The sequence below is a fragment of the Musca domestica genome, unplaced genomic scaffold (assembly GCF_030504385.1).
Source record: "Musca domestica strain aabys unplaced genomic scaffold, Musca_domestica.polishedcontigs.V.1.1 16, whole genome shotgun sequence".
NCBI classification, from domain to species: Eukaryota; Metazoa; Arthropoda; class Insecta; order Diptera; family Muscidae; genus Musca; species Musca domestica.
The window spans coordinates 15,306,100-15,311,316 of record NW_026712219.1 but is presented as its reverse complement, the minus strand read 5'-3'; the positions used below and the strand labels follow the sequence as shown (position 1 = coordinate 15,311,316).

At 31.0% G+C, this 5,217-nt stretch overlaps 1 long non-coding RNA gene across 1 annotated transcript; it reads right to left on the bottom strand.

Annotated features, from left to right (window-relative positions):
• Nucleotides 1–2,423: 2,423 nt before the first annotated feature.
• On the bottom strand, nucleotides 2,424–3,184 carry LOC131801444 (uncharacterized). Its single transcript, XR_009341833.1, has 3 exons — nucleotides 3,098–3,184; nucleotides 2,651–2,701; nucleotides 2,424–2,589 (listed from the first exon to the last, which is right to left on the bottom strand). It is a non-coding gene; the product is annotated as an uncharacterized LOC131801444 (long non-coding RNA).
• Between the last annotated feature and the right edge of the window lie 2,033 nt (nucleotides 3,185–5,217).

Sequence of the window (5,217 nt, the reverse complement as noted above, 5' to 3'; positions counted from 1 at the left end):
CCTTGCTTACTTGTGTAAAAACGCGATTTTTTAAGAATATTTTTCAGCGACCTACAGAGTTTAAACATGAATTTTTAATAAATAGTTTTGAAGGATCTACAGAATTTTTAAAGATTATTTTTGAAGGACCTACAGAGCTATTAACGTGGACTTTTAAAATAATATTTTTGAAGGACCTACAGAGCTATAAACTTGGATTTTTTTAAAAAATAGTTTTGAAGGACCAAGTGGCTATACATGTGGACCTTTTTAATAGTTTTGAAGGACTTACGACTTTTTGAGCGACCTACAGACTTTAAAAATGGGCTTTTAATATATAATTTTGAAGGATCTACAGAACATTTAAAGATTATTACTGAAGGACCAATAGAGCTATTAACATGGATTTTTAAAAAAAATATTTTTGAAGGACGTACAGAGCTATAAGCTTCGATTTTTTTAAAAAAATAGTTTTGAAGGACCAAGTGAGCTATAAACGTGGATCTTTTTAATAGTTTTGAAGGACTTACTACTTTTTTTTTCTACTACAATTTTACTCAAATGTATATTATGTCTGCAGGACTTTTGGTATTGATAATGTGTGATGTAGGTCCACGTTTTGGTATAGCTCGAGTATAATGGTACCCCCCTTTTTCAGTATTTTGAAGATTTTAGCGACATCATTAACCGGAATTGTTTTAAATTTGATATTTGAAGTTCGTAACAGATGTTACAGCCTATGGCAGAAAATGGTCTGTGCAAGTCCACGTTTTCATATAGCCCTATATAACGGTAACTCCCGATATTCGGTACTTTGATGATTTTAGCGACATTATTCAACGGAATTGTTTCAAATTTGGTATTTGATATTCGTAATGGGTACTACAGCCTATAACAGAAATTTTCTGTGCAGGTCCACGTCGTCGTATAGCCCCAATATAACGATACCTCCCTATTTTCGGAATTTTGATGATTTTAGCTACATTATTCACCATTTTTTATTTAAGTTTCGCATTTGAATATTGTAATGGTTTTTGACAAAAGTTGCCTATGCAGGTCCACGTCTTCGAATAGACCCCAATATGTCGGTTATATTCGATATTTTTAAGATTTTAACAGAATTTTTGGTGAATGTTATTTTTTGTATAAATTGCCAAAATCGTTCAAAATGGTGGAGGATATTCAAAGATCGGCCCGGCCGAACTTACAGCTTTTTTTACTTGTTTAAGTTTATATTGGAGATGTTGATTTTTTTGAAGAATTTATTTTTGTAGGACCTAGTGTATAAACGTATAAAGGACTTTTTTCAGACCTTCAAAGCTAAGACACAAGTATTTTAAGAATATTTATGGAGGTACAACTGGAGTATATTTCTAGATTTTTAATATGATGTACCTAAGGATCAAAAGAACCGCAAACGCGGCCAATATACATACTATTGTGAGTTTTTTAAATATTTTCTAATGGCCAATATAGCTATAAACGTAGATTAAACAATTAAAAAATCATCTAATTCCGGGACGAACTTTCACCATTTGGAAGGAACTTGTAAAATGTAAGAAAACTACATTGAAAAATAGCGCTATAATTTTAAAAATTCGATATATCATACAGTTATACGGCGTTATAAGAAATCCAATTATCTGTCAGTTGTTTTTTTTTTTTTTTTTTTTTTTTTTTTTTTTTTTTGGAAAATGTACTTAAAATCATCAAATACCTCATAGAGAGAGGTACCGTTCTATGGAGGCTATACGAAGGCGTGAATTTTGCATGGAAATTTTTCTGAAGCAGTATCAACTGCGAACTCCAAATACCGAACTTGAACTATTTGTGGTGAAAATTGTGGCTAAAACCAAGAGAATACCAAATATAGAGAGCTACAGTTATGTGAGGGCTGTACGAAGACCTGGACCTGCACAGCCAATATTCTGTCAAAAATGCTAGTACCCATTGCACAGTGGTCGCTGCCATTGGCCAAAATTTAAAAAATGAAAATCATCAATCAAATATGTACAAATGAACTCTTAAGGGGTTAAGCTTTTTAGAAAACATAATAATCTTGACTTCATTCTAAAGGGACACTTCGAAAATAGCATCAAAAAGGAGAAAATGTACACAGAGAAAAAAATTAACCTTATACAAGGTTAGCTTAACCATAAATAAACATGATTTGGAGTCTACGTTATGTAAGGTTAATTTAAACATTTTCTTGTTGACTGGTATTTAAAAATAATCATCGTTAATTTAGCTATTCCATGATTGACTTTTTTAACCACGAAAATTGTTGATATTGAAAAAAAATTGTTGTTTTAACAATGCACTGTTAAATTTTTGTAACCATGAGAATTGTTAATAATAACATTTCATAGTCAGTTTGTCTAAACAGTTCATATGATAATTTTTAATAATAAATTAACCTTTGTTTGAATAAAACAAGAAAAATGTAATTTTTACAAGTTTATTTATTATTTATTTATTAATACCGCATATTTCTAAAATATGTATTTCCATTACAAATTGTATGTATATTTAAGGGAGTGCTGGTAAAGAAAGATTTTAAATTATATTCCTCAGCCATTGTGAAAAAAACTACAAAACGCCAAACACCGACTGCAAAAACAGAAGAAGAAACTAGTAGTTAATAAAAGCAAATAGTATTGTCACAACTTACCAAAAATGTACGCACGAGCACCCAAAAAAAAGACACCAGAGAAAAAAACAACTGAGAAGAAAAAACAAAAAGATATACATAAATATGAACACTGTCGCTTCAACAACAACAACGTACATTTGGTGACAAATGCATACGCTAATGTACGTCGTAGCAGCCACAAGCAAAGACAAAAAGAACACATATGTATGAATAAACACTCACACATTATTTCTCTCCTCATTTTTGCTTGTCGCTGCATATTCGTTGTTGTTGCTTGTTTTTTTCATGTATTACCGTTATTTTTGTTTCTTTATTGTAATTTATAGTTTATTTGATAGACAAATTTGATACAATTTGAATATAGCAATAACACATTACTATGTTGAAATAGTATCAGGGTTTTCTATTAAAACAAATACAAATTACAATCAAATATATTTGTTAATTTTACCAGCTTTTACTTACCTTTATACCAAGCACTATTCCCACGAGCACGTGCACTACTCCCTTGCACTATTCAACACCAACTAAAGAAATGATTGTCTATTTGATCTTTCTTACACATATTCAGACCACAGAAAGAGATTCGATAAAGAGGAGAAGGGGGAATATGACAGTCACATTCGTTGCAACTTCGTATATTGTAATATTGAACTTCGTCAAACACAAAGCAGTTCAAAATTGTTGACCACAAAAATTTTTATGTATCTCTCACATTTTTCCGTCTCTCTCAAAAAACAACAACCTTATACAACGTTAATTAAACTATTTTTCATCTACATTTGACCTTATATAACGTTATTTTGTGTTTGTAATCTCAAACATTTACCATGAAAAAATTAACCATGCACATGGTTAAAAAAGTCATTGTATTTTCGGCTCTGTGTAGTTAGTTGTTTTTTTCAGTGGGATCAGAGAAAAAGTGGAGTAAAAATAGAACTGTATTACAAAATTAAATACATTTTAAAATTACAACTCTTGGCATAATTATTGAAAAGCAAGGTATTAACTTATTTTAAGTGCAGTAATTTGTATGTTTAGTATATGAGTATAATATAGAAGATGTGAGTGTTCTGAGTCGCCTATAAGATTAAGTTTGAAAATAGTAATGGTCCTAAGATTCTAAAAGTGCTAATTTAACATTCAGATTTTGTTACATGTGTACGTTATGCCCCATATACTGAAGTGACTTCGCTGCAATTTTGTCAGTTCTATGGTGCTAGTGACATAGAATATGTTTTTGTTGTTAGGGATTGAAAAGGATGTAATTGAGGGGTGTTCAATAATGTTGCAAGCATTGTCCTCTGGGTATAATATTTAAGTCGAACAATTTAAGGCCTTTGTACTGGAAACTGCTAAAGAGTTAACAAATTTATATCCATTGCACTATCTTCCAAGTTTCGACTAAATCATAATGGGACATCGAACTTTACCAAACAATAACCAGTAAAGAAAGTCTTAAAGTCGAGCGGGGCTGACTTCATGATACCCTACACCACTTTGCATATTTAGTAGAGCGTCACATAACAAATAAAGGTTTTAATGGGGAATTTGTGAGAATTAAATCATACAAACAATGATTATAGTAATAATTAAAAGTCCAAAGGAACTAATATATGGGAGGAATGTCCTTCTCTGAATCGATTTATATTAAATTTGTCGAGGCATTTGCCCCTTTTCAATTCGGGCTTGTATTATCCATTTGGTGCACAATTAACTTGAAATCGGATAGATATATATGAGAGCTATATCTTAATTTGATTTGGGCTAATATTACATGTTTGGTGCACAATAAAAGGCAAATCGGACGAAGATATATATTTGAGCCATGTCTAAATATTAACAGATCTCGATAAAATTTAGGAAGGGTATTTCTGATATATATTTGATATATAATACCGTTGTTACAGAGTGCATATTACGGCTGCGGAGGACAAAAAAAAACAAATCGGATGAACAATATACATATATGTGAGCTATATATATATATATATATATATGTATATCTGAACCGATTTCGATCAAATTTGGCATAATTATTTTCAGGCCCCATCTGGTCGTATGTATATTCTATACTATTTGGGCTAATTTTACAAGTTTGCTGCACAATATAAGGCAAATTGGATGAATATATATGGAAGCTATACCTAAATTTTTACCGGTTATATCCAATTTCAATAGGGCCTTAAGTCAAACTAATTATTTGTGCTAAATTTATCTTTGATTTAATTTTACATTAAATTGTTATTTTATTTTGTTTACAAAAAATAATCAAATTTGGGAAATAAATAGAAATGTGACAAGAATTGGGCAAATAACCCTTATTCGGGAGGTACGTTATATGGGGACCATGCTAAAACATGCATCGACCATATCCATTTTGTCACATTTTTTATATTTATCCCATAACCAAAGATTCATATTGATATCTGCACTGACATTTTTTTGGCCGCTGTTCCCATAAGACCTCGACCACTGTGCATTGGGAACTTCAGATACGAAATTTGAAACAATTCTGATGAATAATGTGGCAAAAATCAACAAAATACCGAATATAGAGAGGTACATTTATATGGGAGCTATAC